This window comes from Chrysemys picta, chromosome 3 (genome assembly GCF_011386835.1).
Source record: "Chrysemys picta bellii isolate R12L10 chromosome 3, ASM1138683v2, whole genome shotgun sequence".
Taxonomy (NCBI): Eukaryota; Metazoa; Chordata; order Testudines; family Emydidae; genus Chrysemys; species Chrysemys picta.
Window position 1 is genome coordinate 73907059 of NC_088793.1, and position 25271 is coordinate 73932329.

Genomic DNA, 25271 nt, shown 5'->3' on the forward strand with positions numbered 1-25271 from the left:
ATGGTATGTGAGTGGAGGTGGCAGAGAAGGAATTGTGAGGGAATGAGCTGGTGTCCCTGTAAAGAGAAGTAATCTGTATAGAGATCTCTAAGCATCTGCTCTTGAGAATCTATAAAGAAATGCAACAGACCAACAGGATTTGCTGCCCTGGTTCCCACTGGGTCCTAGTGAGCACATCATAGCATCACAAATATCTTTGTAGAGCTGTTTGAAAAATAGTAATCCCCACCCCCCAAAAAATTGTTTTATTTAATTTTTTCATTCTAAAAAAAAATCATGATTCTGTTTTTTTTTACTAGAAATGTGTGATTTCTCAAATATTCTAAAAATAATTGCCATGTATATATCAATTTTCTGTTTTCCCCTCCCTTCCCCCTTTTTGCCCTTTGTTTGTTTTTCTCATGTCAAGCTGTTTTGTTAAAGCAGGATATAGGAGGGTGAATTACCTCAGTTATCAGATATTGGAATACAGTATATTCCATCTTGCTGCAATGGGGATAGATACGTTCAACACTCTACAGTTAATGGGAAGTACATGTGTAAATCTTCTATGAGTAGAGCAGAGACTCATGTGTAAACACACTCCGGGTGACTAATTCAATCCAATTCTTTACAACACAGCACCCAGAAATCTACAAAAAGGTTAGTTTTGCCACTGAAAAGGGGAAGGGAGCAGAAAGAGGAAAAGTTTAAAATTAAAAAAATAATTTAATTAAAAAATATGCAATGTACTTTAAAAATGTCTCCCAAAAAAGTCTCGAATAAAAAATGTTGATCAGCTTAATTCCATCCTCCCCCACAGTGCATGGGGTGTGATCTACGACAAGTTTACACTCAATAAATTCTTAAGTCCTAGTCAATACAAGTCCTAGCCATTCACATAAATATAGTTGCCTAGGTAACTACATTGATCAATCTAACATTGATCTCATAAAAAATAATGGAACAACTGATACAGGACTCAATAAGAATTAAAGGAGGGTAATATAATTAATGGCAATCAGCATTGTTTATGGAAAATAGATCTTGTCTAACAATTTTTTGGGGAGCGAATGGTGATGATGATGACGACAACGACGACATTACAAGTTTTGTTGGCTGATAAAGGTAATGGTGCTGATGGAATACACTTAGACTTCTATAAATCATTTGATTTGTCTGCATGATACTTTGATTAAGAAACCAGAACAAAACAAAATCACCACAGCACTCATTAAATGATTTAAAAACTAGCCAATGGATAGGATTCAAAATTTAATTAAATAGGACTCATCATCAAGTGGCTGTATTTTTTAGTCAACTCCCATTTAGAACTCTCTGAATAATTGATTTTTTGGTTCACTGGCTGATCAAAAACAAGTTTTTTTGGATTGACAATTTCTTTTCCTGTTTTCTGAATGAAACAAACAAAAACGTTCATTTTGGGGTCAAATCAAATATTTTGTTTTGATTTTGAGACTTTAAAACTGTATTTATGATTATTATTATTAGTTAGTAGTAGTAGTGGTAGTAGTAGCAGCAGTGAAGCAAAAGAAGTTTGGAAATGCTATTCACAAAATTAAGGAGGAGGTGGTGCTCCTCCTATCAAAACCCCCAGAATATAGGAAATACAGATTCAAACCTTCACTCCATTTTATGCAGAGGAGGGACTTGAATCCAGGTCTCTTTCATCTCAGGTGTGTGCCCGAACCACTGATTGGACTAGAGAGTATTCTGGGCTGGACTTCTTTAAATCTCTCCTGTTGAAGCTGTTCCATTGTGTATAATTAATTTAATAGTTATTGGACAGGGGGACTGGACCTGGGGATCTCTCCTTCTAGCCGAGTGTCCTAATCACCAGGCTAGAGAGTCAATCTCAGGTTCCCTTTCTGGCCCAATGAATATTTCTTTAGCTATTTAAAGTGGAACAGCTTCAACAGGAGAGACTGAGGAAGACCCATCCTAAAATATCCCATAGTCCGGCTAGGCATTCACCTGTATTGTGGGAGAATCAACTTCAAATCCCTGCTCACACTCAGGCAGAGTGAGGACTTGAACCCAGGTGAGTGCTTTATACCCCAAAACAAGAATATATAAGAGGCATGGTGGCATAATCATCTGCTTCACTCTTCTATTTTGAGAAAGATGCCTAATCCCCCTGGTGAATCAAGCCTGAAAAAATTAGAGGAGGGGATTGTTAAACTATATGGGAGTTCATGTCAAATTTGTGAAAAGGTTCCATTGGCCCAAAACTGCATTTTTCAGCAAATATTTACCTGAAAACTTTCCCCCAGTTTTAGTCCTGTAGAGATCGATTCTTGGCTCTGCACTATTTGACTATTTCATCAATGACTTGAAAGAAAACAAAATTGTTGATAAAGTTTGCAGCTGACACAAAAATTGGGGAAGTGGTAAATAATGTTACCTAGGTAACTACAAAGCCCTGGCTGGGATGATTTAGTTGGTGTTGGTCCTGCTTTGAGCAGGGGATTGGACTAGATGACCTCCTGAAGTCTCTTCCAACCCTAATATTCTATGATTCTAATGAAAAAGACAGGTTTCTGATAAGGAGAGATCTGGATAGCTTGGTAAAATAGATGCAAGCAAACAATATACATTTCAATATGGCTGTAACGGGGTTGGGACTCACCACCGTGGTGCCTCCTACTGGTTGTTCCAGGAATTAGCTCAGTCCAGTGGAGCGCCCTCTCCTAGTGGTGTCCCGACCGTCGTCTCGCCCTCGGTTGGCGTGTCTGAGCCCACGTCGCTTACCAACTCGCGACGTCCTCTTCGGGACCACTGCCCTCCGGTAGTGCCACTCAGTCCTTCCACACCCCTTCCGGGGGGGAGGGGGAGGTCAATCAGCAGTCTCCTTGTCCAGCCACCATAGTCAACCACACACCCCAAAGTCTAATCCCTCCCTTTAGGGATCTGGCATGGTCTGTACTGGTCGCTCCCTATGGCCAATGGCTAGATGTACTGCAAGGGAGTAGGGGGGGACCCAGGCCCACCCTTTACTCTGGGTCCCGACCCAGGGACCCTCTGGCGGCAGCCTCGCTGTCCTCCTACTCTCCCCTCGTCTGTCCGCTTCCCTGGGCCGCTTCCCCTACGGCCCCTTGCACCCACTAGGTCCTTCCACTCAGGGCCCGCAGCCTGGCAGGCCTCAGGCTAGAGCTCCCCTCTGCTCCCTGAGCCTGGCCAGCACTGCGCTGTCCGCGGTGCTAGTCTCCCAGTTTGGAGATAGACCTTCCCCTCTCGAAGGCCTGGGACAGACTGCCTGCTCCCTGTGCAGTCTTTTATAGGGCTGAGACTGGCCCTGATTGGCTGTCTCCAACCTGGGCCCTGATTGGCTCCCAGTAAGCCCTTCTCTCATTGGCTGTGTGTCTGCACAGGCCCCCTGGCCTGCCGCAGCCCATAATCTCAGGGAGTGGGGCAGCCACCCCACTACAATGGCCAAATGTAAGATCATATATTTAGGAACAAAGAATATCAGCCATAATTCAGGATTGAGAATCAATCCTGAGAAGTCACACTTGGAGGTCATAGAGAATCAGTTGAACATGAACTCCCAGAACAACACTGTGGCCAAAATGGCTAAGACTATATTTGGATGCCCATCTTTAAAAAAGAGAAGAAGGAGAACCTGAGGAACTACAGACCGGTCAGCCTCACCTCAGTCCCTGGAAAAATCATGGAGCAGGTCCTCAAGGAAACCATTTTGAAGCACTTGGAGGAGAGGAAGGTGATCAGGAACAGTCAACATGGATTCACCAAGGGCAAGTCATGCCTTACCAACCTGACTGCCTTCTACTATGAGATAACTGGCTCTGTGGATATGGGGAAAGCAGTTGACGTGATATATCTTGACTTTAGCAAAGCTTTTGATACAGTCTTCCACAGTATTCTTGCCAGCAAATTAAAAAAGTTTGCATTGGATAAATGGACTATAAGATGGATTGAAAGCTGGCTAGATTGTCGTGCTCAACCGGTTGTGATCAATGGCTCGATGTCTAGTTAGTAGCCAGTATCAAACAGAGTGTTCCAGGGGTCGGTTCTGAGGCTGGTTTTGTTCAACATCTTTATTAATGATCTGGATGATGGGATAGATTGCACCCTCAGCAAGTTCACAGATGATACTAAGCTGGGGGGAGAGTAGATATGCGGGAGGGTAGGGTTAGGGTCCGCAGTGACCTACGCAAATTGGAGGATTGTTGAACCTCACCAGATTTCTTTTGGCCCAAAGACAAGTGCAGAGTCCTGCACTTAGGACAGAAGAATCCCATGCACTGCTACAGGCTGGGGACTGAATAGCTAAGCAGCAGTTCTGCAGAAAAGGACCTGGGGATTACAGTGGATGAGAAGCTGGATATGAATCAGCAGTGTGACCTGGTTGCCAAGAACACTAATGGCATATTGGGCTACATTAGTAGGAACACTGCCAGCAGATCGAGGGAAGTGATTATTCCCCTCTATTCGGCACTGGTGAGGCCACATCTGGAGTATTGCATCCAGTTTTCCCCCCGCTTCCTCCCACTACAGAAGGGATGTGGACAAATTGGAGAGAGTCCAGCAGAGGGCAATTAAAATGATTAGGGGCTGGGGCACATGACTTATGAGGAGAGGCTGAGGGAACTGGATTATTTAGTCTGCAGAAGAGAAGAGTTAGGGGGGATTTGATAGCAGCCTTCAACTACCTGAAGGGGGGATTCCAAAGAGGATGGAGCTCCACTGTTCTCAGTGTTGGCAGATGACAGAACAAGGAACAATGTTCTCAAGTTGCAGTGGGAGAGGTCTAGGTTGGATATTAGGAAACACTATTTCACTAGGAGGGTGGTGAAGCACTGGAATGGGTTTCCTAGGGAGGTGGTGGAATCTCCATCCTTAGAGGTGTTTAAGGCCCAGCTTGACAAAGCCCTGGCTGGGATGATTTAGTTGGTGTTGGTCCTGCTTTGAGCAGAAGGTTGGACTAGATGACCTCCTGAGGTCTCTTCCAACCCTAATATTCTATGATTCATAGAAAGGGGAATCTCAAGTAGTAATAGGGAGGTTATGTTACCTCTGTATTTGACATTGGTGCAAGCAGTGTTGTGTTCTGCATCCAGTTCTGGTGTCCACATATCAAGAAGGATGTTGATAAATTTGAGCGGGTTCAGAGAAGAGCCACGAGAATGATTAAAGGCTTGGAAAACATGCCTTACAGTGAAAAATTAAAAGAGCTCATTCTATTTAGTTAATAAAAAAGAAGGTTAAAGGGTGACATGATTTGAGTCTACATATAGCTACATGGACAACAGAATTTCATAATGCAGGAGTCTTCAATCTAGGAGAGTATAGGTATAAAAGAACCAATGGCTAGAAATTGAAGCTAGACAAATTCAAATTCAATATAAAGAACACATTTTTAACCAGTAATTAGCCATTGGAATGACTTTTTCAACTTTTCCAATCAAGATCGGACATTTTTGTAAAAGATATGATCTAATTTAAACAGGAATTAATTCAGGAAGGTCTATGGCCCGTGTTATGCATGCATTAGAACAGGGGTGGGGAACCTGTAGCCCGTGGGCTGGATCCGGCCCCTTGGTCATTTTCATCCAGCCCGTGGGCCACACATGCACACATGTTCAACTCACCCGCTGGGCACAAGTGGGCACCAAGATTTGGCTCCAGCCCCACGTGGGCGGAACGGGTCACAGAGCTCGAGGCTTCCTGCCCACAGGGCTGTAACCGTGAGCACCAGCTTGCCCTGCTGCGGGGGAAAGCCCTGAGCCTCCCCCTTTCCTCCCCCCTCAGGCAGGTAAGTTGAATACGTGTGGCCTGCTATTGATTTTTTTCGGTGGGTCAATGGCCCCTGACACAAAAAAGGCTCCTCACCCCTGCATTAGATGATCACAGTGGTCCTTTTTGGCCTTAAATCCCAGAATCTTTGAAACATCAAACGAAGCACCAGAATTCTGAGGCGATGCAACACAGAGTAATACAGAATTTCCATTTGGAAGCTTATTTTGTAAATGACACTTAAAAATATATTTTTTAAAAAGATCTAATTGAAAACAATCTAGCTGTGCTGTTTTTAAATTTGATGCCCCGAACTGTAAACAGCTTGAGCTATGCAAAATGTTTTACATTTCACATTCAAACCAGAACAGTTTGGCTTTGTGCCAGTAACACAGATGAGGAAAAATTCCCCTCCCCTCCTCAAAAATTTTGCAGCATTTGACTGGATACAAATAAAACATTTGCATCTATTAATGCACTGAAGACTTTTTTTTTTTTTTTTCAAAATTGGTACCTAAAGTTAGGTACCTTGACCAAAATTTTCAAAAGAAAGAAGAGTCTAAAGTTAGTCTCCTACATCCATATTTTGGCACCTAAATAAGAATTTAGGTTGTAATCATGGCCCCACTGCAATCAATGGCAAAACGTATATTGAATTCATTGGGCCAAGAATTTCATCGCTGGTTTCTGAGAGATGACCACCTAGCAATGACATAAGTGGGAGCTAACTTGAGGTATGCTTCTCCGATCTTTGAAAATCTTGATCCCAATCCAACAATTTGAAGCACTTACATTTGAAATATTAGCCAACATTTAGACTGTGGGACAGGGGGCATTCCACAGTATATTAATGATGCTTCTATTTCTGAAAGCTTTCATAATGTTACATTCAGATTAAAGTGGAATGAAAAGGAATTTAAAATTTCTTTCAAGGCAAAAGGTATCTTTCTTTTTCTAGCAACAGCATTTCTCTTGAATCATGTTTTTTTTGTGAACTGCTTTTTTCGTAGATCTGGATACTGTGGTGTAAGGAATTAGATTGGATTGAATTACCCATCTAGAATGTGTTATACATAAAACAGTCTCTGCTCTACACATAGTGGATTTTACACATGTACTTCCCATTAACATTAGGGTGCTAAACATATACATCCCCATTGCAGCAATTTGATAATATACTGTATCTCAGTATCTGACAATTTATCCTGGCACATCCCACATCAACAGAACAGTGGTGTGAGAAAAAAATGAATAATCCATTGTCCTATAAGATTTTGGCATCTTGTTTTGATACTAGACTTCTAGGGGAGGTTACTTATTAGAATGGAGGGGAAAAAATATTGCTACAGTACCTGTGAGCAGGCTGATGGTTCCTTATGTTCAGAAATGCCATAGACAAAATAAATTTCTAATAAAGCACTTGCCATATTTTCAGATTAAATCTAAAACTTGAATGAAGATGTATCTGTTTGAAAGTGTTCTGTTTGTGTGGCCTTGTAATGCTGATTATATTTTTCTTCTAAGGCTGAAAATGAAAAAAGGAGAGAAATAACCTTTCTGTGTGAAAAGACATGCATTCTGCAGAAGGAGGAATCCGTTCTCTGGGTGAGAGCCACCTACATTCTATGCACACAATATTGTTGCTGCTATATTGCCCAACATTTTCAAACCTGACTTTTTAGCCTTGAATCAGGGCAAACAGCTGTGCATATCTCTCTATCAGTGTTATAGAGGGTGAACAATTTAGGAGTTTACCCTGTATAAACTTTATACAAGTTAAAACAGATGTATTTGGGGTTTGGACCCCATTGGGAGTTGGCCATCTGAGTGTTAGAGACAGGAACATTTCTTAAGCTGCTTTCAGTTAAGCCTGCAGTTTGTGGGATGTGGTTCAGACCTGCATCTGTGTTTGTAGCCAGCAAGCGTGTCTGGCACAACCAGGCAGGGTTTTGGAGTCCCAAACTGGCAGGGAAAGCAGGGGCAGAAGTAGTCTTGGCACATCAGTTGGCAGCCCCAAGGGGGTTTCTGATCCAACCTGTCACACCACCTTTCCCCCATTGCACTGTTACGAACACACTTGCAAGGATAGTGGAACATGAACCTGCACATGTCAATCTAGATGGAAAAAAACATTAAACAAATTTCTCTACTAACACCCAACCTTTCTGACCCGGCAACAATGCAGTATCTGTTTGCTTTTCATTGTGTCTTCTCTATTCCCTCCCTCTTGCCCCCGCAACACTTATAGAGCCATGGAAATTCAGCATCACATCAAGAATCACCACATTTAAAACTGCAGGAATATGACATTAGCAGTTAAAATATATAAGAGAATTACAAAAAAACCCAATATACAGGTTGGCCTCCCCCAGTAACAGTGGAGAAAGGAGTAACAGTGTAACTGAAGTATCAGGGGGTAGCCATGTTAGTCTGTATCTACAAAAACAACAAGGAGTCTGGTGGCACCTTAAAGACTAACAGATTTATTTGGGCATAAGCTTTCGTGGGTAAAAACCTCACTTCTTCGCATCGGATGCATCCGAAGAAGTGAGGTTTTTACCCACGAAAGCTTATGCCCAAATAAATCTGTTAGTCTTTAAAGTGTAACTGAAATTGCACTCCCATCTCCCATAGGTAGTGGGATGTGAAGCAATCAGGATGCAGAGCAGAAATGTACTTCACTCCCACAAAGTCAGCATAAAAGGCAGCAAAGGGGACCCGAGAGAAAATCAATCCCCTTCTTGAGAGACAGCAGGAGTTATAAAGCTTCACTCTTTTTTTTATTCAGGGCTTTGGAGCAGTGTGGAAACCAGCAAGATATTCTCTCCTTTACGCACCCTGTGGTGAAGGGAATGGTGAGAGTCCCTACACAGGAAGAACACTAAACAGAGGGAGAGGATGGGGCTACTAGGGGAAGACACCAGTTAACAAGAGAGAGAGGGAGAGAAAAGAGTGAGAGATTTGGGATGGGACTGACTAGAGGCATGGGCGGCAGATGGAGCCCCCCTTTGGGGGGGCTAGCCCCTGGCTAGCCCCTTTTGCCCGTGCCCTCCCCATGGCCAAAGCCCCGTGACCCCCTGCCATACCCCACGGCTGGAGCCACAACCCCTCCCTGCCCCGGGCCAGCCAAAGCCCTGAGCCCTCCCTCCACCTGCCTGGAGGAGCCCCAGGCCAGCTGAAGCCCAGAGCGCCACCCCCACCCCCAGCCCTGCACTGGAGGAGCACAGGGATAGCCACAGCTTCACCATGCCTCCCCTCCCTGGACCCAACTCTCCCAGGGAAGCATCTGTTAAAGGATGCTTTTGATATGCCCCATGCAGGTTCCGTGGAAATAGAGGAGGCAGTATGTGCCTCCTCTGCCGCCCGGAACCTGCATGGGTGATAAGAAAGCAAAAACTTTGCCGCCAAACCCTACAACTGGGGGTCTGGCAGCTGAAGCAGCACTGGGGAAGGCAAAGTTTCCCCTGGCCTATTTCACCCACCACCCCTGAGTAGAGGACTGGGATGTTGTAGCCGAGTCAGTCCCAGGATATTAGAGAGACAAGGAGGGTGAGATAACATTTTTTATTTGACCAACTTTTGTTGGTGAGAGAGAAGCTGTCAAACTTACACAGAACTCATGCTCATGTCTGGGACCATTACTCAGACTGTCACAGTTAATTACAAGGTGGAACAGATTATTTAGGACAAGTAGTTAACACATATTTCAAGGAACCAAGGTGAAGCAACCTGTTAACACCCCTCCATTAACAGGGAGGAAAGGAAGGTGAGGAGGACATAGATGCTGGAACAAGAGGTGCAGGGGGGTGCTGCCATACCCCCCGGGCTTGAAGTTGTTTCCATTATATGCAAGGTTTACAGTTTGGTCAATTATCAGAGGGGTAGCCGTGTTAGTCTGGATCCGTAAAAAGCAACAAAGAGTCCTGTGGCACCTTATAGACTAACAGACATATTGAAGCATAAGCTTTCGTGGGTGAATACCCACTTCATCAGATGTTTGGTCAATGGCTCTCAGCAGCCCCACTTGTTCCAGCACCCTTGGAGGGGAAAGCAACTGGGGAGGAGGGTTGTTAATGGGTTGCAGATTGTTGTAATAAGCCATAAATCCAGTCTCTCTATTCAATCCAGGATTTTTAGTGTTCAGCAAAATTATGAATTTAGTTTCCCAGGCACATCTTTTGAAAATGTTGTGCAGGTTTCCTCTGAGTATGAGTTCTGATAGGCCAGATATAGAGTGATTGCTTTGTGAAAAGTGTTCACCCACAGAAGATTATATATATATATATATATTTACCTTTTATCATATTTCATTTCCTTGTATAAGTTCATTCAAAAACATAGTGATTATCTGGTTTCACCCACATAGTTGCTGTTGGGGCATTTAGTGCACTGGATGAGTACACATTTTGTAGCACAGTACGTATATTATGGTCTTTCCATGTGAATAATGCACATGGTAAAATCATCTGCACTTTTTACTTAATCCAATTATACTACACCCAAACCCAAACTATAGACAGTCTCTCATTCTCTTTGCTGGGCCCTGACATAGCTTAGACATTGTTTCCTTTCACCTGACCAATGGCTTAGTGGAATTTAGTACTCAGTAAATGACAGTGACTCCCAGTTCTATGTAAAACTGTATCCTCCAGTAATCCAATCAATCATTCTATTGATCTTTTTTCAGAATATTCTCTTTTAAAAAAAGAAGAAGAAAAAGTGCATGCTTTGGAGGCTAGAGGAAGGGAGGGCAGAGAAATCTTTGCTATTGATTTAGTCCCTGATCCTGTAAACATTTATGTATATGCCAAGGTTAAGGGCATACATAACTGTTTCCAAGATCATGTCCATACATTACTCCTAAATTTTTTTTTCAGATTGATAAGTATAATATTCACAAGGGAAATATGCTTTTCTGCAACTCTTTGATAGTAAAACTACCCTGACACACATTTTTAATTGTAAAAAAAACCTGTAATCCATTACACACTAATAAAATATTGATTTTACAAATGCAACAGATTTTAAAAATATGCGACAGCTTTTTTTAAACAATTTTTGTCATGCTGAATTGCTATTAAAATAAAATGTTCTGCTATGCCTCATCATTTTTCAGGAACCAGACAGATATTCAAATAATTATGCTTAATGAACAATTCTGTAAAAATCAAAGTCTGTTCATGAACAATTGGAAATCACAAAAGGGGGGAAATTCATTAAGTAGATGGTTTGCAGTGAATACTTCAACCAGCTCTGTTCACAAGCAGGTAGTCTATTCATAAAGGCCTAAGTGATTTTTTATCATCTTACCAAAGCAAAAAATATAACATTACAAAGACACATCCAGTACTTCTAATGTTTAGACAATGGTTGTATTACCTGTTTTGACTTACTAAACTATTAAAGAAATCACATATGGTGCAAGACTGACACAAAGAGGGAGAATAGTGGAATAAGCAAGTCACCTGCAAACAAACAAACAAACAAAAACAAAATAAGCAGTTCTAGTCCATAACTGTGCTTCAGTGATTGAAGCCAGTTAAGTCAAGACCAGTATTATGAAAAATAGACATACAAATTATACATGGCAGGCACATTTTAATCATTTTGTATCAGGAGCTATGACACCTTCTTTGGATGAATCAGCTGAAAGCTCAAGAGTATTAAATCCAGCTCCCTTGTGTCAGAATTGTTACACTCTGGAGAAATTTTCCTTATGTCAGTTGATGATACCATGTCAGTTTCTGTAACTAATTATTACATTTTCATGTATACATTAGAACTCCATCAATGCTAAAGCAGATTGAAAATTGGTTGACAGTCTCTTTGGGCTCAATCAGGCAATCTTCAGAGAATGCTCATAGTCTCCCAGCAGGAATTCAGCTCCCACAGAAGTCAGGAGCAGGCCCTAACATTAGGTTTGATTATAGAAGAGCAGTATCTCTGCTGTAGCTAAGGTTGAGCATTGCTTACAGTGCTCTAAAATCCACAGGCTTGCTCTTGATGACAAAACTGTTCCTAGATAGTCTTTCCCTACCATGCAGCTTCTCCCTCTCCTTCACAAGTCTTGGGGCACCCCTTCTACCTCAGATATCTTTTGGGGGTCCCAAAACTTGTTTTTCAGGTAAGGGGTGGCAACTGAGCTAGAAGGCAAGGGTCTGGGTTTAAGTTTTGTCCTGGTTTAAGAACCAATATTTTAAAAAGTGCTCTAAGGTAAAATCAGAGAGTGCATATGGTATTGTTAAAGAATTTAGCAATAATTAAATAGAGGAAAGATGAAGTGGTCAGGATAATGTTCCTCAGACTTCAATTAAGAGTATCTTAAAACTGTAGCTCCTGGTTTTCAGAAGTGTAAAAGTTTGTGCTAACTCTTCATTGTCTGATTTTCAGAAGTTTTAGTATAGCTGATCTCTAGATTCCAGAAGAGTGCAAGGCACCCTGGCAACCTTAACTCTGCATTCATGAAGTTTTGGGGAAGTTAATAGTATCAACCAGTAGCTAATGCTGCCGTGATACTATTTCCATAATCTATCCTGAAAGTTCTACTTGCAATACCAAGAACCCAGATGTCATTTAGTAAATGTTAGAAGACCCCCCTTTGTCTGGTTTTATAGTTATGACTGGCAATGCCCATGCTTTTGGAAGAAATAATCCCTGTGTTAAATTAGAATTTGGTGTTCAACAGTCATGTGAACAGACTATTCCAAACGAGAAGAGGAGGAATATGTTATGTGTTTGTGTAGTTTTGCATAGAATAAATAGTCCACTTAAATAGTTGACGTTAATATATATGGGATAGAATCTGCTAACAAAAATGGTTTGTTATTGACATGTAACTGGTATCTTTTATTTATGTAAAAGTCTGGTTTTAAGTTTCAGAAAGATGCAAGTCTACTAAAGAAATAAATAAGTTATGGTACCAAACTAGTATAGTAAGTGTCTTTCTTTCCTCTGAAGTAAATGGAAGTTACTTACCAGTAACTGGAGGTTCTTTGAGATGTGTGGTCCCTATCTGTATTCCAAACGTGGAATATGCATACACACCATGTGACTGAGTCTAGAATTTCTTGTAAGCAGTGTTCGTTGGCCCACAGTCCGTTGTTGTTCTCTTCATGATCCCAAAGAAGGGCATAAAGGGCAGTGCAGGCCAACGCCTCTTCCATTTTCCATTCTTACCACAGTGTAACTGATATGCAACAGAGGGGCTGGAGGGCAGGTAGTGGAATCCAAATAGGGGCAACACACCTCAGAGAGCCTCCAGATAAAGATAAGTAACCTCCATTTCTTCTTTGAGTAATGTATTCCACACATGGGAGATTAACAAGCAGTAGTCAAAGAGGTGGTGGGTGCAAGGACAGAGAAGTGATAGCTGATTGTAGTACTGCTGTTCCCACAGCTGTCTTCAGAGCTGACAATTGCACCAGGGCATGCTGCCTCATGAAAGTATGCAAAGAGCTCCAAGTAGATGCCCTACATATCTCTAGTATGGGTATGTCTCTCAGAGATGCAATCGAAGAAGCTGGCCCACCAGTGAAATGAGCCTTTACCCCTTCGCGAGGGGGGGGAGATGGCAGTTAATTGGTAACAAAGGGTAACCTAAGATCTATTTTGAAAATCTTTGCACCAATATAAAGTTGACATCTTGATTGCTGTGCTATGAAAACAAATAGTTTAGTCTCTTTCTAACTTCCTTTGTTCTTTGCAGATAAAAGGCCAAAGCCCTCCGGATGTCCAGAGAATGCAATCTTCTCTTCTCTTCTGAGGCATGTGGTTTAGGAAAAAATACAGGTAAGTGGATGACCTGACTCACATGAAACTCAGAAACTCCCTTGGGTATGAATCTGGGGTGGGAGCATATCAAGACTTTTTCCTCTACAGAAGGTAGCATATGGTGGGCCCACCATAACTGCTACCAGTTCACCAACTCTTCTGTCTGACACTATAGCTATCAGAAAGGCCACTTTCATGGACAGATGGGTCATAGAGCATGTGCCAAGCAGCTCAAAGGGAGTCATAGTGAGAAACAATTGAACAAAATTGAGGTCCCACTGAGATATGAGCTCTACTGCCAGTGGAAAAGAATCCCCTTCAAAAATTTAGTTGAGACAGGGTGTGTAAAGATGTATGGTTATCCACTGGAGGATGGAAAGTGCAGATTGCTGCTAAATACTTCCATAAGCAACTGAACACAAGAACCCAAGACTTAAGGGTAAGTCGATACTTTAAGATATCAGGGATTCCGGCAGAGTCCAAGCTGAAAAATGCTTTCATTTAGCTGTATAATAGCTTCTTGTAGAATCTTTTCTCCTTTGGTTAAGGATAGCTTGCATTCTTTTGGAACAGCAGATAGTAGTGGATAGTACAGATAAAGCAGATAGTAGTATTGAAGAGCAAAGATGTCCTCTGGGGAGATGTATGTCTCAGATTGTCCTGGAGTACAAGGGGAGTCTATTGGCAGAGTCAGAACTTCTTTGGTCACTGTGTGGTCAGTTCCCTTCAGGGTTACATTGCTATCGGTACCACCTCGGTTCCTGAAGTGGATGAAAGTAACCAGGAGCTGTCTATCCCATGTTTTTACCACCGGAGCTGGTGTCATAACCATCAGACCCATATCCTTGTACACCTCCTTTTCTTGTTAATATTTAGTCAGGCCTAAGATCTGAACACACATGTATGCTGGCTCTCCTGATTTTGATGGGGTCGGGGAGGGATCCTTTCTCTTCAGGATAGTCTTAGACATAGATGACTTGTCCTTATGTCTATGACAGTTCCCCTTACCCTCCTGTGAAGCCTTCTCTTTAGGCTTAACAGACATAGCATCCCATCTGGAGCATGTGGTCAGATAGGCGCTGCCTGCTTGTTGAGACTGATGTACAAGGGGGTCCCTGGCCCATATCTGATTGGGGCTACATTGCCTTCTCCATGAGGTGTTTTCTGAGACTGAGTTCCCAACCATTGTGAGTTCTGGGGGGGAAAGAGAGAAAGATGTTGCACTTGGCAAAAATGTGAGCCTCTACCAGGCAATAGAGGCAGTGTTGATGTTTGTCACTCATAAAAAAGGAACAAGGACAGGAAACAAACGTTTTGAACCCTGGGCATAATTATCAGGGGAAAAGTCCCTGGGCAGGGAATACAAATACTATCTATGCTGTATTATACTATAAAAACTACTAAAATCGAACTATATACAATTCTTACAGGAATGAGTAAAAAGGAGCTGAGGACATCAAAGTTTTTTACTCTGACCATGCAGTGGTAAGAAGGAACTGGAGAGGTGTTGGCCTTTTACGTTCTCAGTTGGGAGCCTGAGGAGATGTACAGTGCATGTGTGGGCCAATAGACACAGCTTGCAAGAAATTCCAGACGTAGGAGCATGGTCCACATGCATATCCGATGTCTGGAATACACATAGGAGCCCTCACTCAAAGAAGCATCTACTGCTACAGTAGAAAATAATATACTGAAAGTTGTCATATTGCTTCTTTTTATCCATTATCCTCCTTTCTACTATTCATTTTGTATAGACAGTTTTGCTGCAATGGCTCATTAGTTCATTTCTAAGATGCTTAATTTGTACACTTTTTTCATACTATGTCTGATACAGAAAATAGTTGAGTTTCCCTTCCCCCCACCAGGAAAAGTTAAACTGGCATTTTCCCACTTACTCTTATAGCATAAGCTGAAAGAAACATTACAAGGTAAACTTAAATGAGTCAAAAGCAACAGAAGGTCCTGTGGCACCTTTGAGACTAACAGAAGCTTATGCCCAAATAAATGAGTCACTGCATTTAATTGCTGTGGAGATGTCTATGCACCTTTCATCTTTTAAGAAATAAATAATGCTCAAAGTTTGGAGTACATCACTGTGTTACACCTAATACAGTCAATGAGAATATTTAGCATGTTAATATTCCATAATGCAAAGCTGTCAATTATTCAGGATCAGGCTAGTAGCTGTCAAGTGACATAGGCAATATGTTTTGACCAGACAGAATATAAGTAATTTGCATAGGGGAAAGTTAGACCTTTAGGGGAGTTCAGAGGTATCTTGAAAATTTAAATACAAATAGATGCTAATTGGTGCTATCTGTTGCATTCAGAAAACAAACAACCCTTCTGCTCTTCAAAAGTATGTCTGTAACCCAGGGATAATAGTCATCCCTGACAGGGAAGATGAGCTACTTACAGAGGAGGACAAACTGCACCGACACAAAGAAATTAAGTATCAGGGGCAGGGCCGGCTCCAGGGTTTTGGCCGCCCCAAGCAGCCAAAAAAAAAAAAAAAAGCCGCGATCGCGATTGCGATCTCTGGCGGCAATTCAGCGGGAGGTCCTTTGCTCCCAGCGGGAGTGAGGGACCGTCCGCCGAATTGCCGCCGAATACCTGGACTTGCCGCCCCTTGCCGGAGCGGCCGCCCCAAGCACCTGCTTGTCAGGCTGGTGCCTGGAGCCGGCCCTGATCGGGGGTAGCCGTGTTAGTCTGTATCTACAAAAACAACAAGGAGTCTGGTGGCACCTTAAAGATGCATCCGAAGAAGTGAGGTTTTTACCCACAAAAGCTTATGCCCAAATAAATCTGTTAGTCTTTAAGGTGCCACCAGACTCCTTGTTGTTTTTACAAAGAAATCAGGTCCTCCACTGCATTAGCCATTCACTTTCTAAAACACTCATCACTTGAATATGGGAGGGTGAGTATGCACTAGTGCTCATCTTAAGAAACCCTGGGATGGAGGACTATTGAGTGATACAGGAAATTTGTGAGGACGGGGTGGAAAAGAAATATGAGAGAGCGAGCTTGGAATATGAAGGGAGAGAAAAAAGACACAGAGGGTAAAACTGATAGAGGGCTGAGACCAAAGCTAAAAAGAATTTTGCAAGATTTGGATAGAAAATGAATAGGTAATAAACATCTGTTGTCAGTGGGTACTTCCATGTTCAGCAGTACCTGAACTTTTCAGATTGGTTCATCTAGCTAACATAGATCATCACACAGTGAAACAAAAGCATCAATCAAGACTGAAAAAATAACTTTTTTCATAAATTGATTGAAATTTAATTGCTGATAAAAGGTTTTGTGACTTTTAAAAGTGGTTCCCCATTACCTCTGAGACAGTCCAATGATAAGCTTATGAACTATTATTCAGGTGTATTAAGGGCACAGATAGACTTTTCACTTACAACTACAGATTCATCTACAGCACTTTAAAAAAATATATCTATATGTTGCTCCCACAGAGATAGGATCGTCACTATTTAATAAAAGTTGAACTATAATTTATTTTACTTTCTTTGAAAATACCCTAGGCATGATCAAACAATAAAATCATGCTGCCAACTAGTAACAGATGACATATAACACCTTGGGATATACAGTACCTAACAGAATTTACAGGAGGACAGCCATCCAAGTAAATAAATACTAAATAATACATTAAATAAACATTTATTCTCTGCTTAACAGCTATACTCTTTCTAATCAATTGTAAAATGTTCACTCCCGCACAAACTGTGAAGCATTTTTAAGCATAACATTTGTGCATTTGCAGGGCATAACAGTTTGTGAATTTTAATTAAATGACATTTTAAAATATCAAATATAGTTTTTTTTTCTCCCGGTTTGTGTATCACTTGATGATAAATACAATAGAGCAAAGCTAAGCATTGAGGGTCATGTTCTTTACTGACTCAACCAAAAGTGACTCCTCCATAAAACTCATGAAGGTCTCTCTCTTACTAAAAATCCCACCGTATTTAGTATAGTAGATTGGTACATATAGTGGTTTCCCATATACAACATACAAACATATTTATGATTAATGGAAAAACAACCACCAAGTATCTATGGGAGAGAAAATACAGTGATTCACTCTAACATTCTGCATTGAACTGATCAACAAAATGGCAGGGGACATCTTGATATTTAAAGGTGGAGTGCACAGAAAACACAATTAATCTTCATGTAGCACACTAAGCACAAAAATGCTCTTCCCCCATGGAAGGAGTGCTGGAAGAGAGGAGAGTTGTACCAAAGCTGACTGAATTGTTCAGGTAGGAATTCAAACACACCTGAGCTGGCCTTTAAAATTAAACACAAACTTTTGTGTGTTTGTCTGACAGACAAAGATAAATACACATCTGTTATAAATGGGCACAACTCCCACTCTTCCATCATAACATCCAGAATGACAGCATTTCTTTTTTATTTTATTTTTCTGTAATACTAATAATCTCTAGTAAATGTAGGTAATGTCACAAAGGAATGTCATACACAGTAAACTAGTTGATATTGGAAAGCATAACCCCAACTATACATATAAAATGATGGGGTCTAAATTAGCTGTTACCACTCAAGAAAAGAGATCTTGGAGTCATTGTGGATAGTTCTCTGAAAACATCCACTCAATGTGCAGTGGCAGTCAAAAAAGCAAACAGAATGCTGGGAATAATTAAGAAAGGGATAGATAATAGGACAGAAAATATCATGTTGCCTCTATATAAATCCATGGTACGCCCACATCTTGAATACTGTGTGCAGATGTGGTCGCCCCATCTCAAAAAAGCTATATTGGAATTGGAAGAGGTTCAGAAAAGGGCAACAAAAATTATTAGGGGTATGGAACGGCTTCCATATGAGGAGAGATTAATAAGACTGGGACTTTTCTGCTTGAAAAAGAGATGGCTAAGGGGAGATATGATTGACATCTATAAAATCATGACTGGTGTAGAGAAAGTAGATAAGGAAGTATTGTTTTCTACTTCTCATAACACAGGAACGAGGGGTCACTAAATGAAATTAATAGGCAGCAGGTTTAAAACAATTAAAAGGAAGTATTTCTTCACAGAATGCACAGTTAACCCATGGAACTCCTTGCCAGAGGATGTTGTGAAGGCCAAGACAATAACAGGGTTCAAAAAAGAACTAGATAAATTCCTGGAGGATGGGTCCATCAATGGCTATTAGCCAGGATGAGCAGGAATGGTGTCCCTAGCCTCTGTTTGCCAGAAGCTGGGAATGAGCAACAGGGGATGGATCACTTGACGATTACCTGTTCTGTTCATCCCCTCTGGAGCACCTGGCACTGGACACTGTCGGAAGACAGAATACTGGGCTAGATGGACCTTTGGTCTGACCCAGTAGGGCTATTCTTATGTTGTTATATTGTCCACTATACATTTGGGTACCAAAACCTGTAACTTTTGCCCAGCCCCTAAGTAAATCTGTTTCCATACAGAATTGAATGTTTTGACAGCATGTGGTGCTAAACTTAATTAGAGGGGAATGGACAAGGCTGTCAATTGTATTGCATATGTTTACTGAGAGACTGGGTTTTAGGGTGTAAAGCTATGATGAATAAAATTTTATATATGCTCCATAAAAGTTTTGATGGTGTTCAGGACTCATTAATCTCAACTGGAAATGTTCAGGCAATTTCCAACAAAACCTAGTGCTTGGATATTGTTAGGCCCTGAGAATCTCTATGAAGTACTCTTCCCAAGGGACTTTTAATCTTTTTTGTCAATGTTTTTTTCTCAATAATAACTAGAGCTGAGAGAATAATTTGTAGCAAATAATTTAGTAAATTTCAGCTTGTGGGGTTTCTATGAGTAACCAGAGATTAGAAGTGGGTACAGCTGCTGCAGAAAGCAGTTCAAGTAGATGCTTCTGTACTTGGGGGCAGGGAAAGGAGTATAATGGGGCCCAGCTGGGACCAACCTTCTCCCCTAGACCCAAAGTGGTGCTGAGTGAGACCTTATCTGAAGACACTAGGACTTATCCGACATTCTTCCTCCCAGCAATCATGTGGCTTTTGAGAAAGAAACTGCAGCGAGGAGCCAGCCAGACACTGAAGCCAGCACAGCAGCTGCAGAAAGCAATTGAAGCAGGGAGCCAATGACACTGATAATGTCAGATTGCTTTTTGCAAGGTTCACTCTGTACATTCCCCTATCTCCTGTGCTAATTAGCTGTTTGCTCCACCCCCCTTCCCACCTCCCACTCTCGCAGTCTCCAATCTCCTTCCACCATGTTTTCTTTGTCTTTTCGTTTTACTAATCCCCTTTTAACAAAACCCCATGCAAAGGATTTAAATAAGATGAAGCCAGAAAAGTGGTAGAACTAACATGATATTTTCCACTGCCACATTGTTCACTCTGCTTGTATGCACTATCCCATTTTTCTACCCAATATTGGTCTGGTCTGTTTAGATTGTAATCTCTTTGGAGCAAGGACTGTCTCTGATTTTAAGTATGTGTAGTGCCTAGCACAATAGGGCCCTGGTCTCAGTTGGCTCCTAGGCACTACCATAAAAACCATGATAAATTTAAAAAAAAAAAAAAAAAAAAAAAGGAGTAAATCAGAATTTCCTGGAATGTGTTCATTATTCTAATTTAGTGAACAATTATATTTGGTGTGTTTCTTCATTTTATCTCTGTAAATTGAGGGCACATGGCTTACTGTGAGCAGGGCCGTCCCTGAGGGAGTGCGGGGCCCGGGGTGGAAGTGATGAATCCCTCAGTTCCGGGACTGACTGAGCCAGCCAATCACACTGGCCCACAGGGCCCCCCAAACACAGGGCCCAGAGCGGTCGCCCCAATTCGCGATACGCTAGGGACGGCTCTGACTGTGAGTCTGTGATGGTTGTGAATCAACATTCAAACTGTGTTGGTGGTTGAGATTAGTTCACATGGTATTTTTTCCTCTTCCTTGAATGGATGAATGTGATTTCCATAACCAGAAGGAAGGATAGAAGAAGGAAGATATTGAAGACATGATTTACCAACTGCTTAATTATATACTTAACTTTAAGTACATGCTTAAATTTCACAGAGGTCAGCAAAAATTAAACACATACTTAAGTGCTTTGCTTAATCAGGGCCTACATCTCTGATGGAGAAGTAGCTGTTTATAAAGTTAGTAGAAATGTAGTGTTAGGACTTTTTAGAACATTTTAAACCTTTTCCTTCATGGGCCATGCATGACTTACCCCATGCATCTTTCCTAAAGAAGTCATGTTACTGAAATATTTATTATCTAGATGCAGGGTTTATAGATAAAATTTCCTCTGTCACTTTCACATAAAGTAATGTCGCATGTAGTCATAATTATGGTCTGCCTGGTTCTTTTAATGGCTCTGTGGCAGGACTCTGGTTAGGGTTTCAGAACCTCTTGTTCCTATGCTGTGTTATGATGTCTCCTATGACATGTAAGTCAAACATGGAATCTTAAAATTTGCACTTGTGACAATAAATCTCAGTAGCTTGAATATTCAAAGCAGCACAAGCACAACTACAATTAATTCATTTATAAATAGGAGCAAATGCTTGGGGAATGTGTGCACATTATTATATATATAATTATATACCCTTGGAGATTTGAATTTAAAACATATTTCCATTTTTGATTTTTTGTCTCCAGTGCACGCACACATCTGGTTTCTTATTGTAGGGTTGCTCATTGAGTGCTAGCTTTATGGCTGGTAAACCAGACTGCTGACTTTGATTAAATTTTATTTAGAAAAAAATAAAAGCATTGGTTGTGAAGATGATACCTCGGATAAAAATTGCATGCACTTTGAAAGTGAGATTAAAAAAATGAAGCAGGTCAAATTTTAGTCTTCTGGTCCAGCTGAGGACGTCTTGAGTCAGAACCGGGGGTGTGGGCGAAGGGAAATTAGATAAAAGTTGGCTTTGCCTTCCACTTAGTTTGCAATTAGGACTATTTAAATATACATCTGTCTGCTAAAGATCTAAAATGCCCTTCATGTGAGATGGGGATTGCATCCCCTTTTTCCTGCCAACACTCTACAACAGTTGTATGGCACTGAAGGATTCCTCTCATCCATGAAGAATTCTGATGGATTTGCTGATGTATTTCTAGCTGCTTTGCCTCATCAGAATGGAGTGAGCCTTGGAATCAGGCTATCTTCAAAAGTACCATTTTTGCAAAAGGAGAACAAAAATCTGACCATATGTGGAGTTAAAAATGCATGATCTGTCCCTTCTCAGAGACAAAGAAGAAAACTTCAAACATTGCTTCCCTTTCTACAAGATATTTAGAAATCCCTGATGCTATTTTCAAACCATGGTCTCACTGCAGCCAGAAGATTAACCTTTTGAGCCCGGATTCTGCAAAGACTTTACATGTGAGCAATACCATTGACTAAAATGGGGCTACTCACAGGATGCAAAATTAAGTGGATGTGTCAGTCTTTGCAGGATCAGGGCCTTAGTGCTTAATCCAGCAAAACACTTAGCCTCGCCTATGAATGCCTTCAGCTCCCATTTGACTGATACTCATCACTTTCACAGACTCTAGCTGTACAGATTTTACCTCAGCATTGACTGAGGACTATGGGGCTTAAACTGGTAGTCACTGGCAAAATTCCCATTGATTTTGGGGCCAGGATTTTCAAGCCCTGGGTAGGTCACTTACCTGTGAGGGACAAAATTGTCAGTGGTGATCAGGAGATGGAAAAATTGAAATTCGAAAAGGTTAAAATTTGTATCTAGATTCCACATAACCCGATTACAGGGAAAAACACTGTGGATATTAAAATCATCTCTATAAGTCGGCTTTGACTTTGATGGTCTATATATCTTGCAATGTTATAAACAAACACATTCAAATCGCTTATGGATTTATATATGTCTAAGAAAGCTGAAGAATGGTATGAATGGCTTTTTAAATAATTACTTGCTTTCTTTTTAGTAACTATATAAAACAGTACACATCCCTGAGCTGAAGTATTGTGTTCAATTTTAGTTGCCACATCTCAAAAAATATCTAATATCTGAGAAATTCTAGAGGAGGGCAATGAAAATAGTTGGTTAGCAATATGGCAGGGCTTACGTAGGTTGAGAAATTGCAAAGCCTAACAATATTTACTGTAAAATGGAATTGAGTTATGGAAGTATTGAAAATTCATAACTGAGAAACCTTTTTTTATCCTGTGGCATAGTACAAATGACATGTTACCTAATGACCTCATTTTACAGTGAGTCATTTAGTGTAGTTAAAAGGCAATAGAATGGAACACAATTAAAAGATATACATATTTTAGGGAGTGCATAGTCAGCCACAGAAGTTCACTGCCACAGAAAATCATTGGGACAAATACTGTGACTGAAGTTTTAAAAGACCGAGGTAATTTTATGACCAGTTATATTTATAGCTAACAAGCTTAAGAGAAAGAAAAAAGGTGCATCTATGCTTCTATGCTGATTGCCACCCCTGCATACAGTAACACAACAAAACACTTAAGCACATGTTTAAGTGCATTTGTATTCAGCAAAAAAATCAAGCAAATTCTTAACTCCTGTCAAAATCAAGGGCTTGGAAGAACAAAGATGTTTTACTGAACCGGGGTGTAGATGAACTGGGTAGGAGGAGTTGATTCATCTTTCTCTGGCCCTCTGTAATAATTGACTACTGGCAGACGCAGAATACCAGACTAGATGGAAAATTGGGCAATATAACCTGACAAGTCCTATGTTCATAGTCAAACTTGCCCAAATGTAATTCTCCACTCCTTCCCCTCACCCAGTTATCTGGTGAAGTGAAGCTATACTCCGGGAATATTTTCTGAGCTCACCGAAGGGGCATTACTCTCTTTAGCATTAATACAAGGTACATGCACATATCAAGGGGAGAACAGACTCTGCTATGAGAATAATATGCAGTTTTTATTTGTTTTTCCTTGTTCGGTGAAGGAGTGCAAAGAATGCTGATGATATCCGCTGTTCACAATACTGCATATCAGCCTGTGATGTGCCTTATCACTTTGATAAGAATGTCCTGGTTTTAGATACAATAAAAGTGTTAAACATATTTTAAATACCAATAAAATGCCAGTCAACAAAAACTGAAAATAAAAACATAAGTCAATTATTTGTGAATAGGCCCCACAGATTGCAAAACGGAAATCTGAATCTCTCTAAATTCTCATAGCATCCAAAAACACAGATGGACATAAAAAGACAATGACATTGTTTGAAGAATTTCTGGAGCTAGTACAAAAAAGCTATCACAGAAATCTTCATTGAAATGTTACAGTAGACCAGAACTAATTAACTTGAATTAACCAGGATGAATACACTGATAAATTACCTAAAATATTATCATGGTCCTAAGCTGAGAAGTGTTTCCTTTAGATATGCAAATTTACAAAAAATCAATGAAACAAGCCTGCAAAATGTGAATCAATAAAAACACAACAGGGTGAAATTATCATAATCACTGATGCACACATGCCACAATGCAATGTCCCAAGACTTAAGGTGCAGTCGTGATTGTTATGTTATGATAATCACATGGCCTTGAATTGCATTTTAGGTTGTATAAAAGAATGTTTAGTGAAAGGGTAGGGACAGAGTGTAGTTTTCTTGTTGGAAGAAGATAAAGCTAGCAATTCTGAATATGAAAGAAACTTCCAGAAAAAGATCAGCTACTGTAAGTAGTATCAGCTAGATTAGTTTCCCCCTTTCAGAATGATTAACAAATAGAATGCCACATCAGGCCCAACCATATCAGACTGATGTGAGACTGTCTGAAAGAATACATTTCATAGGCCAATATTCCCTAGAAGTCCATACAACAGCCTGTTCATTATACTTACAGATAAAATTTAGCTGGTACTTCACACCTGGTACCTGAAGGTCTGGAGCAAGCGTGGATAGTAGAAGCTGGCTACCCCTATCCTACTCTTCCAAAACATTGCTGAGAGGCTGTCCTCAGCAGAAACTACAGGGCACACATGTCCAAAAGGATAAGACTGTAGTTCACATGTACGTGTGTCTGCGTATGAGTGCTCTTTGACACAGTAATGGCCATAATGCACATCCTCCTGTGTAAATTGCTCCTACTCTTTACTCCTACTGTTTGGAAGGCTTTGCTGGCATTGATCTGGACCATGGGCTTGGTACCCATTAAGAGTGCTTTTGTAGTGTAAGTGTGTATCCATCAGGAACGGATGGCAGGGCATCATACTCAGGTTCCTACCAGAATCTGTCTTAGTATTTCCATAGCACTTCACATCCACAGAATTCAAAGTGCTTTAGAAAGGTATTATCATTATCCTATTTGCACAGATGGAGAAACTGAGGTGCAGAAAGGTAACCTTGAGTAAATCACTTAACTTAAAAAGTCAGCTGCAGTTTTGGGACTAGAAACCATGTATCCTGCTTACAGCCCCCATATCAGATCAAGCTACCTAAAGCAAAACCAGAGCATTTGAATAAACAGTGTCAATTCAGGTACTGAATACCCCAAAAGTTTGAGAAGTCATGTAAGCAATTCAGATGATCAGCAGGCCAGGGTTTTTCTTCTACAGTATGTGACATGTATGAACCAGATATTTCTCAGCAAAGCCCCAGAGTGCCCTGGCTCCCTCTAAACCCAGCTGACCCATTGATAGAACTAAAAGGCAACAACCAGCCAATCAAAGCTTACTATACACTATTAGGGCACTGAGATGGATTTCAGCAAGGGCAGGAAAATTTGGGGACAACTCAAATCCTT

General features: G+C 40.9%; 1 long non-coding RNA gene across 1 annotated transcript in view; it reads right to left on the reverse strand.

The window, feature by feature from the left end:
- Positions 1-25271, reverse strand: part of LOC112059080 (uncharacterized) — a 102505-nt gene that overhangs the window by 63605 nt on the left and 13629 nt on the right. The gene's annotated exons all lie outside the window — the stretch shown is intronic.